Genomic DNA, 12653 nt, shown 5'->3' with positions numbered 1-12653 from the left:
AGAGAAAAATTGTGTTCATAGAGAGACATACGCACAGACAGAGGGACAGGGAATGAGAAGCTTCTGGAAGATCATTTCTTCTTGCCTAACTTTTTTTTTTCCTGAAGAAATGTTGTTCCAGGGAGTGTCTGACTAGTTCTGCAGCTTGGCAAAAAAGCCAGACGTTACCTCATAGCTGTGGCCAGACAGCCTATTTCCATGCCAAACAACCACTGCAGAAGCACACAGGCACAGTGCTTGCTTGATTAGCACTTCTGCCGTTTTCAAGAGTCCTGGAGTGTTTTGTTCAAGGTGGGCTGCTGAGTGGGGACTCGGTGTTCTTTTTGTGCAAATGAGCTTGTGGGGCGGTGGGGTTCCAGGGGGAGGTGGGGGGTTGGTGGAGGGGGGAGAAGGAGGAGGGGAAAGTTGGGGGCGCCAGGCTGCGGGGAACAATGGAGTGGGGCTCAATTAGAATTCTGCATTCATGTGATTGTTGGAAAACAGTATCGGTTTGAGCTGACCCGTTCTAACAACATACGGAGCACCACATCCTAAAGGTCAGGGCAGGCAGGAGGGAAGAAGGAAAGAAAAGCGGCCGAGGGCTGCAGAGGGTCAACCTGAATTAAATGTTTAATTATTTCCCCGGTGCCCCATCAAATGGGTTTCTTTAAAGCCAGGGCACCTTTTATTTCAGCTCCAAACCATCAATTCATCGGCATCTTGGGAGAGGAGATGAGTGTTTGCTAACACTGAAACCAAGTCTGATTTCCCTTTCTTCTCTGCCCTATGCTGGCATTGATTTACTCCCTTTTATCTGGTGTTCCTTCATCTCTCTCCCCTCCCTCCACCCCACAAACCTTTCTGATTTAGAAGAAGTTAGATAATGCTAAGCGTTTATAATACTGAGGAGACCAATAGCCCAGGCTCCCGCACGAACCTAGGATGACCTTCCGCAAACATCAGTCAACCTCAGTCCTGACCTTCAGCACCCCACAGACGTTCCCAACTCCTGGTTGGGTCGGGGGGCGGGGGAAGGGGGAGACACAGATTCCCCCCAGGGAATCAAGCCAGAGATTGTGCGGTGACTTGGTTAGTAATAGCACCTCTGATTTAAAATCTTTCTTCCACAGGGCCTTGGCATGCGTCACAAGCTTCACAGTTACTGTCTCCTTGCCTTTGCTGCATTCCTGGAGAAGGATGAAGGAAGGTCACACATGGGGAAACCTATTGCACAGATGGGAAAAATGTGACCCCGAGAGGTGAATGTTTCCCATGTTTCCCAGGAATAATGGAACTCCAGAAAGTCAGGTTAAGGAGGCTGCTTGCCCCTACAACTGTTTAGCCAACACCCACCTGAAACTGAGCTGGAAACCCCGCTACCCAAAAGTCCTGTGACTTGTAGAACTAATGTAGCAACTTTCATTCCCTCTACTAATTCCCCTTGAACTTTCATTTCTATTGTTCTTCAAATAGAACTACAGATGCCAACACCCTCCTTTGGCTCCCCACCCTTTATCAAAGGGCAGGATACAGAGACAGAAAGTCTTTTGAGTCCAAGGAAAATCCCATCCTGACCCAAATAAAGCCTTCCCTAGTTAGTCTCCTGGGAGGTCAGCCAGCCTGGAAAATGGTGAGACTTTGTTTCTGAGTATTTCAGGTTTCATTTTTCCATGACTAAAGAATCTGAGATCACCTTGAACTTTTCTACCTTAGCAGCTTATCACATCTGTGTGGCCAACCCTTTTGGTGGGTGGGCAACATAATTCCTTCTGAGAAATAATGTATCTCTCATAAATGATATTTCATATCTCCCTATTGCCTCCTATAGTGGTGAGCACCCACTTGGCCTATCCTCTACCAAATATGAGGTGATCATGAGAAGATGAAAAGAAGAAAAAGGAAGACAAATACATAACCACTGGGAAAGTTGCCCATTTTAGGGATTTCCAGAGAAATTTGGAATACCAAAAACTCTCAGCCTGAAATTTGGTTTTCTTTTACCTTCCAGTAATAATAATAATAGTACTTGTTAAGCACTTACAATATGCCAAGGACTGGAGTAGATATCAGTTAATCAGGTTGAACACAATCTCTGTCCCACACGAGACTCACAGTCTAAGCAGGAGGGAGTAAGATTTAATCCCCATTTTACAGATGAGGTAAGTGAGGTACAGATAAGTGACTTTCCCAAGTTCACACAGCAGACAAGTAGTAAAGCCAATATTAGAACCCAGGTCCTCTGACTCCCAGGTCATGCTCTTTCCACTAGGCCATGCTGCTTCCTTAACCCAGGAAGGTTACTAGTAGGGAAATAAATCACTCCTCTTGAGAAGGAGAGCACATATTTACTTAGAAAGGTTGCTGTGGATACAAAGGACTCAATGGATACCGTCTTCTAATCTTCTGCCACAGGTGAATCCATAGATTCTGTGGGTTTGAGAGGAATCTCTTCCCTAAGAAATAGTAATAATAATATTAATCCTCCTTCTCCTCCTCCCCCCTCACCTCCAGGCAACTCCTGCAGACTGGCCCCATGTGGGAAAACCTCTCCAATGAAATGTTCCGCATTTTCCTATAAAATAGAAAACATTAAAAATCAAATGCCCTTCCACAGGGAAGGAAAACCCCAACCGAGCCATCAGCTGAACTGTGGCTTTAATCAATTTGCCATGTGCTGTGAGTAGCCCTGATTGCAGTCCCCAACTCTAGACTCCTCTGGCCTCAGCTCCTAATTAGCTAGATAAATATTTTTTTCAAATAATGTTTTATAATCACAATAACCCCCTTGAATATAGCAGCAGCATCACATGCATATATAGAGGCAGTTCTTAACCCCTGGCCCTGATCCCAGCAAGCCCTAGGCTTGTCTAGGAATAAACACAACCATCCACGACACACTTATTTACCTGGGTCTACTACGTCCTAACAAAGTGGAGAGTGGATACAAATGTCTGGATAATTCAAGCCTAATTGGGATGTCTGCCTGAATTGGCTATAAAATTGCTTAAAATTTCTGCTTACCATGGCCACAGAAAGCTATGTTTTATAGAATTGCAGAACCATAAAATCCCAGAGCTAGACTCAATCTATCAGTGGTGTTTATTCATTGCTTACTCTGTGCATAGCAGTGTACTGAGTGCTTGACAGTACAATGCAATAGAGTTGGTAGATATGATCCCTGCCCTCAAGGAGTTTCCAATCTAGTTCTGGGGTAAATAACAGATATTCAGATTGGCACAGTCCTGGTCTCATATCTCAATCTACGTAGGAGGGAGATCAGGCTGCATTTAATCCCCATTTTACAGATGAGGAAATTGAGGCACAGAGAAGAAAAATGACCTGTCCAAGGTCACACAGGAGGCAAGAGGCAGAGCCGGGATTAGATCCAAGGTCGCCTGACTACCAGGCCTTTGTGCTTTCCACTAAGCCACGCTGCTTTCAAAGGTCTTATTATGTCCCAGAGCCTTTTTCTTGTGCAGCGGACTCATTCCTATGGGCTCAAAAAAAAAGCAATAGTAATTGTGGTATTTGTTAAGAGCTTACTGTGTGCCAGGCAATGTACTAAGCACTGGGTTGGAACAAACAAATCGGGTTGAACACAGTCCCTGTCCCACATGGGGCTCACAGTCTCAATCCTCATTTTACAGATGAGGGAACTGAGGAACAGAGAAGTTAAGTGACTTGCCTAAGGTCACACAGCAGATGAGTGGCAGAGCCAGGATTAAAACCAACAATCTTCAGATTCCCAGGCCTGGGCTCTAGCCACTGCTCCAGGCTCCTTCTCATCAGATTGCCTTTTTAAAATATTATTATTACTAATAGTGATATTCATGAAATACTTGCTATGGGCAACCGGTCTGATCCCCAGGTTCCAAGTGGATGAATTATTATTATTATTTTGAGTATCAGATGGAGTAGTATATGTGCTAAGTGATTACTATATATCAAGCACTACTCTGAGAGCCGGGGTAGAGTCTAGAGAATCAGGACAGATGTAGTCCACTTGGGGCTCACGGTCGAAGTAGGAGGAAGAGCTGGTATTGAATCTCTATTTTATAGATGAAGAAACTGAGGCACAGAGAAGTTAAATGACTTGCCCGAGGTCACACAGCAGACACTGGCAGAGCCAGGATGCTAACCTAGGTCCTCTAACTCCCAGGTCTGTGTGCTTTCCACTAGGTCTGCTCCTCCTCCATGCTGTTCTAATTCTAGTCATCTCTCCCAAACTCAGAGTGGCATTCCCTGCAGCCAGAGGCATCAGAGAAATGCTTAGGTCATAAGATCCATAACCTCACAAACTTTGCCTCCAAATGTCACTGACGTAGATCCCTTCCCAGTGCCTGGATGGAAGATTTTTTAAGTGGCTGGGGAAGGCAGGGAGTAGGGGTGGGTGCAGGGGAGAGAGGGATGGGGAGGGGAGGGTGGGTGTTGCTAATGGAGGTGGAGAGTACTCTTAGCAATACGGCCCTGCGAGGCTCACAGCACCCTGGGCTATGTACCCCCAAGAACCGACTCCTTTCACCCAGACTTCACAGTTTGCATTCTTGCAGAGGGAAGGGTGGTCGAGTTCAAACTGCAATATGACAGACATTAGGCTCAAGGCTCCACTCTTGGACAGATAGACTCCCAGAAACTCAGGAAGGAAATGGGGGAGGGGGGGAGGTAAGCAGGGAAGACTAAAGATTAGTGATCATTCCCAAAGGCTGGAGGAGGTGGCTGAGGCCTGCATGGTGTGCACTCCACCCAGCTGTTCTACATTAAAGCAGGACGCACCGACCAGCTCACCTGACTTTAGCTTGGCAATGAAGATATTAGGATGAATGAGAAGGGTCATTATTAGCAAACTGTTAAAGATGCAAAAATTTATTTAAGGATGGTCTGCGAAGATTTATGACAGGATAAAGAGCGTTTGATTAATCGACTTGGATTCCACCAACTGTTAGCACGTTAACAGGCAATAGGTGAAACACCCAACATAATGTATCCAAACGCTCAGAAGGCTCGGAATCATCCGTTTTGGATGTGATTTTGTTATCCATAAGAAGCATTCAAATAAATTTACACTTGGGCTTTTTTGATCTTCTTTTCCACCTGCTGACACCAAAGAGCTATTGTTTCAAGTGGCTTCAAAACCAGAGTTTGCACTTCCAGCTCCCAAGAGACCGCTATAGGTGGGATAATGAATTCCAAGTCATTTGGGGAATAGTTCCCTTGGAAAGTGCTGCCTTTTTAGGGGCTACCAGCCAGAAATGCAGGCAGAGCGCTTGGTTTGCAGTTTTTCTTGGGAAACTGTATGCAAGGATGGTGTAGACTCCAGATGATCGAAATGCACTGCAGAGAGTAGGAAAGATGCAGATGAAGATGTGTGAGATTAGAACCCAACCACATGAATGGGCACACTAATTTTCGCATACACCCTTCACTGGATTTTGAGGACAGGGTAAGCAGGGCCAGGGGTAAAGGGGACCACAGCCTGGACCATGTGACGTGAGTCCCACTTCACCCCCATGGGGCTGCCAGTCAGGGAAGAATCCCACTTAAGTAGGTGGTCCTGGCCAGGGCTTTTGAGGAGCCCGACTTCTCTACTGGTTAGCTGTTCCATTCGTTAAACTTCCTTCCTCTCTCCTAGCTATCCCACCTCCACACTCAGAATTTCTCTGCTCCGGCTGCTCTTGCTTAACCCAGACCCTTGATGTGACTCAAAAGAGGCTCTACTTGACAACTGAAAAGGAACCAGGAAGAGGGCAATACAAACAGAAGAAACATTCTTCAATTTAAAAATATGATCATCCTGAGGACAAGCCAACTGAAAAATAAAGTGGATTTATAAAATCCTTCAAAGAACAGTCTATGCCTTTAAACTTTTCATTTGAAGTACATATTTTTTTAAAAATCAGCTACTCTCTTAAATTTTAAGAATGGTTGATTTTCTGAAGAGTTGCAGAGAGGTGAACTTACATTATTGCACTGATTTCTATGTTTCAAAAACCCCAGCAATTTGGAGGTCGAGTAATTCATAGACCGGGCAATGGATCTGGTGGGCTGACCCTATCTCAAAGCTGTGACCTGCTGATAAAGATCATTTAAGTCACCGCGACAGACGTGTGCATTTATGGTACTTTCCTGCCGATAAGGAACCAATAAAATACCTTATGGGACCTATTTTCATTCCTTATTACTTCTTCAATATCTGTGCAATGAATTGACACTTTCTCATCTAGGTATCTTAAGAGTTAGCTTCTTATGTCTGTCTGAGGTTCTTGGTCCTTAGGGCAACACCGTTTTTTTCTGGAGACTCTCAGTAAGTAATAAGATTACTTCTAATTAATTAAGTTAAATATTTTAATTCTCTGTTTAATTATGCATATTTGTTGCCTGTCACCTTAATAATAATGGTGTTTGCTATGTGCCGCACACTGAGATAGGTACAAAATAACCAGGATGGATGCAGTCCTTGTCTTACACAGAACTCACAGTCTAAAAGGGCAGGGGAGCATGTATTTCATCAGCATTTTACTGATGAAGTAACTGAGGTACAGAGAAGTTTAGTAACTTGCCCTATCTTTGTAGTAGTACTAATATTAATAATACAATTGTGATATTTGCTAAGCACTTACTATGTGCCACGCATTGTGCTGAGTGCTGGCATAGACACAGTCATAATCAGACCCATTCTACATCCCTCCCGGGGTCAAGAAGAATAGATATTTTATTCCCTGGAAACTGAGGCACAGAAAATTTAAGTGACTTGTCCAATCTTGTGTTATCACCCCAAATTGATAATGTGAGTAGCTGCCTTTATTGCATATAACAATATTTTCAGAAAAATAAAAATTAGATTTCCAAAAAAACAGTTCTAAGTGCTTGAGGGGGCGGGTTTGAAATGATGGTGGAGGATTAGCTCAGAGAGACTCCTGAGGTTTTGAGATAGATACACCCTATAGTGTGGCAACCAGATTTGTTGTGTGGCAGTCCTAACCCAGGAATTTACTATGATTTGGTAGGTTGGTAAGAAAAAGATGTACACGACCCAAGTGTCCACAAAAGAGAGGCTGTAAAAAGGGCTTTTACTCAGTAAATCAAGCAAATCTACTCATTGGGCCTCATCTTGTCTCTCTGCCCTCGACCTCCTGCTTATGCCCTCTCCCTCCTACCTAGAATTCTCTCCGTCTTCACCTCCAATTTACCACTGCTTTGCTCCTCTTCAAAGCCCTTCTGAAATGACATCTCTGCCAGGAGGCCTTCCCTGATTAATCTTTCATCTATCCACGCTATCTCTTCCAACTGCCTCTTTAGCACTTCTATACCACTTAAGCACTTGCAGACTTACCTACTTCCCCATTGCAAATCTTTTTACTTTATTACTTCCTCTTCTCTGTGACTCATTTTAGTGCCAGTCCCACAAAATTGTAAACTCTTTTAAGGGGAAGGATCATGTCTACTAATTCCACTTTTCCTCCTAACCAATTCAGAGTGGTGCCCTGCACAGAATAGGTGTTCAATAGTAGTTTCATAATTTGGGAGCAAGGTGGCTGATAATTCCCCCACTATTTACATTGTAATTTATTTATATTAATGTCTGTCTCCCTCTTTAGACTGTAAGCTCATGTGGGGAAGGGAATGTGCCTGTTTATTGTTGTATTGTACTCTCCCAACTGCTTAGTACAGTGCTCTGTACACAGTAAGCAGTCAATAAATATGATTGACTGACTGATTGACTATCTTCAATACAGTCTCACCACCAAGAGAAGTGGTTTATCATAGTTACAGCTTGTTGGGAATTTATCTTCCCTATGTTAAACTAGATTTTTCTAAGTAAAGGCCATAGGTGGATTCATTCATATTTTTTGAACTAGAGACAATTGAAATGTGTGGACAATTCATTTTTAGACATTTAATTTGGGACAATTTGTCATTTCCCACCAGGGAGCTGCTTGGGATTTTTTAAGGTGGGCAGGGAGAAGAGAGATGAGTATTATTCTTCAAGTAAATAACATTTAAAGTGGCTATTTCCTTCTCTTTTTTTCCCTGCTTCACTTGTGTTGCCACACTGATAAAAAGTACCCATATAATTTCCCCTGAGACTTTATCAGATTCATTGTAAAAGACCTGAAAGAGATTTGAATAATTTTCACCTATTCTTCTGCTTATTTGTTTCACATATTCATTCCCACACAGACACACACACGGGAGAGGAAAGAAATACAGCTACCTCTACTGAATGATTCATTCACATAAAGTAAAACAATGTCAACTCAAAAGGCAGAAGTATGCAAATTTCATCCTTTAGTTGCAAACTTATGAATGGAACCTGGGAAATGATTTAGCAAGAGTTAATGTGTTTGAGCACAATTTTTTCTATTTAATAATGGTACTTTGCCTATAGATTATTAATAACAATCCTCTGCATGTTTCCTTTCAACCAAGGAGAAAAAAGAAGTCAAATATTAAGTTGCTCAAGACCTTTATGTAGATATTAGTGTGCCCAATGGACACACTGGTAAACTGAGTCTTAAGTAGTTTACGTCTTGGGAATTACAACACCATGGAGCCCATTTCTTGGAGGAGAGCTCTGTGCTATGGGTAGGTTTACCCTGTTTTGTTTTTGTTTCAATCAAATATAGTAAAATGAATTAAAATAACTATAAAATGAAACGAATCCATTTCAAGTTGATAGGTTCTCTCTGGGTCCAATGTCATACAATAATGCTGTTCATGAATTGCAGGATTCTGCAACTTTCTGATGGTGGAAAGAGCCACTGGTCTGAGACCTTGGTAGCGTGGCTCGCCATGGATCCAACTACTCTGTACACATGCAAAGACTGTCTCTTGTCATGTCGGTTTGTTGGTCTTCTGCCATATGTAGAGTTGTCTGCACATTTGCCACCTTGTCTAAAACTTGTTTACTATGGATAACTTCCACTGCCTTTTTAGGTACTTGCAAATGACCTGTGCCACATCTGATAAAGCATAATCCAGTATATGTATCCAGGGCAGAAGGCCGGAAGGTGAGGGATTGACATTGACCACTGACCCATTCTGGGTTTTTCCCCCCCATTCCTGGCATGGTTAGACCCCCGTTTACTCATTGTTTAAAAAGTGTGTCTACTCTTTTTTATAGTCGGTAGAAAATCTCAGTTAAGATTTGATAGAGAGCTTGGAGGTGGCAAGTCTCCCAAATCTACCTCCCTAGTCTTGACCTTCTCAATCTTTTATTTCTTCCTGCCTCCAAGGTATCTCAACATGGATGCCCTGCCAGTTTCTCAGACTCAACATGTTCAAAATTGAACTCCTCATCTTTCCAGCTAAATCTTCTCCTCTACCTAGCCTTCCCATCATAGTCGACAACATTTTCTGTATAACGTTTCTAGAATCCAACCAAACCACACATGTCCAGGCACTTTGCCTATTCCAGGTTGACTACTGCCTCAGCCTCCTCGCTGTTCTCCCTGCCGCTACTCTCCAGTCTTAAAGCCTACCAGTATTATGAGTTTACAGTCTCCATCTAGATTGTAAACATACTTTGGGCAGGGACCGTGTCTACCAACTCTGCTTGTACTCTCCCAAGCTCTAAATACAGTACTCTGCACACAGTGAACACTCAATAAATGATTGATTGCTGCCAATCGGTCACTATCTCCAATTCATACTTCAATCTGTTACCCAGATCGTTTTTCTAACATCCTCCCACTCCTCAAAAAACTACAGTTGTTGCCCACCACCCTCCATATCAAGCAGAATAATAATGATAATAAGAATGATGATGGTATTTGTTAAGCGCTTACTATGTGCTAGGCACTGTTCTAGACACTGGAGTGGATACAAGCAAATCAGCTTGGACACAGTTCCTGTCCCACGTGAGGCTCACAGTCTCAATCCCCATTTTACAGATGAGGTAACTGAGGCCCAGAGAAGTGAAGTCTATTGCCCGAGGTCACACAGCAGACAAGTGGAGGAGCCGAGATTAGGACCCAGGTCCTTCTGACCCCGCTGGCCCGTGCTCTATCCACTACACCATGCTGCTTCTCACTCCTGATTCCTGAAACTCCTGACCATTGGCTTCAAGGTATTCAATAAGCCTTCTTTCTTCCACTTATCTACTCTCTTCTCCCACTACATTCCAGCTTGCATAGTTCATTCAACTCAAGCCACATACCATGCCTTGTTCTCTTCACTCTCTTGGCTGTTGACTCTTGCTCATGCCCTCCCTCTTGCCTGGAACCCCCTCCCCACTCCCATGTGACAGACCACGGCTCTTCCCATCTTCAGAGCCTCCAGGATGATTTTCCTAATTAGCTTATCATCTCCCCACCCTATTCGCCCTCCACCCAAGTGCCATTTCAACACTTGTGGGTCAGCTACGCACTTGAGTACACATACACACCCCATTACACTGACGTAAATCTTTTTACTCTATTGCTTCCACCTAGCTGTAATTTATTTTAGTGTCCATGTCCCCAGTAGATTCTAAGTTCCTGGAGGGCAAGGACTTTGTTTACTAGTTCCGTTGTACTCTCCCAGATACTTAGAACAGTGCTCTGCACAGAATAAGCGCTCAGTAAATACTTCTGATTGACTGACTGGAACCCCCCAAGAAATAAACAGAAGACCGTCACATGTTTTTAGAAGAAGAGGCAGACTAGACTCTACCGTATATTGCACACCTTATGGTCTTTTAAAAACATTGATGCCTCACGCACTGCTCACTGTGTTGACTGGGTAATTTTTCAAGGTTATTGCTGCCAGTCGGGAAGTATGTCAAAAAAAGAAAAAAGAGAAAGAAGAATGAAGAAGGATCGGAAACTGAGGGGTTAGCCCCACCTGAGACTCGGGAAATGATTTTTAGAATAGTACCGTGCCGGGCCATCCTCACTGTGCTTTTCACAGCTCACATACCCAGCTCTTCGTCCTTCTCCCTGGTATCCTGTAAAACACCAGATAAATGAGGTCACTGTCCACCCTTCGGAGCCACGGTCAAGCCAGTGCCAGCCAAGGGAGTCAGAGGTTGGACTTCGTACCTGAGCAGAGTAGCCGGAAGCAGCAGCGCCGTCCAGGGAAATGCAGAAGGACTGCAGTTTGGTGGGAATTTTTACCAGTTTATTTCCTTCTGGGCCATGCCACAATCGCCTTGCAGTGGGGGGCCAGGCCTGAGGTGAGTGGGGGAGGAAGAGCGAGGAGGGGAGTTCAGTAAACTCCACTGAATCATTCCCCGGTTGTCCCTCCCACTGGCTGCATCAATCAATATAGCAGACTCCCATTAAAGAAAGATACCGCCTTTGTGTAAAATGCTACCAGACGAACAGAAAGCATATTGTAAGGCTGCTGCCACCACGAAGGAAGGAACCGAGACGTCTGGGAGGCAAGCTCTGGCCCCAGTCCTTCTGTAGTCTGCATGGTAACAAGCCGGGGGAGGGTATGAAGGGGAAGCAGGAAGGCGGCCCCACATCCCAGCCCCAGCCCAAGGTCGGAATTCTTTGAAATGACACTTGCCAAAGCCCCACAGTGCCGGATTTCTTCGAACAAGAGCTGTCAGAGATAAAGTTAATTATGTTTGAGCAGCAAATGTTTGCTTAACAAAATGCAAATGCAGCATTACAGGTGCACGGCCTTATAATATAAAAAAGATATGGCAGCAAAGGGAAGTAAATTACATCCTAGACTGCAGACACCAAAATCTTTATTGCATGCTTGGTTGACTCACTCCTGTTTGAAAACAGGCTGGGTGACTTAAAATGAAATAAAGCTTCTTCACGGAGAACTCACACTGGGCAGAGATGGTGCCTGTGTGCATTTTCATAATAAGAGAAATAAAAGGTTCATGCTACCTATTTCCCAAATCATTTAAAACAAGAGTCTTTGCTTCGGTTTCACATTTCTGGGCTTAGAGGAATCGATCTGATAACTTAATAAATCTGCTAACCTTCCCATTTCATACAGGCCGAGCTATGGTGGGTTCTGCCAAGGTGAATAACTAGAAATTTGCAAAAGAGATTGCTGCAGAGCTCTGCGCTGCTGCTGGATATGCTGCACCGACTACTGCAGTGCTGTAGCATGAATGCTAGGGAGCCCAGAGGTTGTTGGCGATTGGCTTTGTTTGTTTGGAAGATACTGCCCTCCACACTAAGCTTCATCCACGCTGCTGGGGGCGCCAACTCCGTAGGTCAAGAAGTCACCAGGAGATTTAATCCGACGTTAACGATATGATCAAACGACAGTCAGTCACAGTGTTTATCGGCCCAGTCTCTACAGGGCTAGGAACATTTCTAGAGGTGTTTCTCCAATGGCAGATTGCTCTTTGACCTAAATTTCCACAAGGTAGCACCCCCTCAGCACTAACACAACCCCTGTGACGGCAGCACTGTCTAAACAAGGGGTGTTTCTAGATTATGAGCTTGTTGTGGGCAGGGAATGAGTCTGTTTGTTGTTATATTGTACTCTCCCAAGTGCTTAATATAGTGCTTTTCACACAGTAAGTACTCGATAAATACGACAATGAATGGATGAATGAACAGAGCCTGCTCCAGGAAACTTGACCTCTGAGCAGTCTCCAGACTTAAAGCACTCTGTCTGGGAGTGCTCCCCAGGTTTGCCCGGCCACCATTCCCTGTTGCACAGCCACACCTGAAGGTAGGGGTCATGGGGAGGGTACTTCCCCAAGTTGGTCCTAAGATTGG

General features: G+C 44.1%; 1 long non-coding RNA gene across 3 annotated transcripts; it reads left to right on the top strand.

Moving 5' to 3' along the window:
* Positions 1–214: 214 nt before the first annotated feature.
* Positions 215–6142, top strand: LOC103171058. Of its 3 annotated transcripts, none has more exons than XR_486579.3 (3): positions 215–291; positions 1110–1238; positions 5609–6142. It is a non-coding gene; the product is annotated as an uncharacterized LOC103171058 (long non-coding RNA). The 3 variants fall into 3 exon arrangements; XR_003761423.1 differs by lacking the exon at positions 215–291 and adding an exon at positions 454–536; XR_005660278.1 differs by lacking the exons at positions 215–291; positions 5609–6142 and adding exons at positions 454–536; positions 1808–1964.
* The last annotated feature ends 6511 nt before the right edge of the window (positions 6143–12653 follow it).

This window comes from Ornithorhynchus anatinus, chromosome 8 (genome assembly GCF_004115215.2).
Source record: "Ornithorhynchus anatinus isolate Pmale09 chromosome 8, mOrnAna1.pri.v4, whole genome shotgun sequence".
Classification (NCBI taxonomy): Eukaryota; Metazoa; Chordata; class Mammalia; order Monotremata; family Ornithorhynchidae; genus Ornithorhynchus; species Ornithorhynchus anatinus.
The sequence above is the reverse complement of the archived record's forward strand: the minus strand, read 5'-3'. Positions and strand labels throughout refer to the sequence as shown.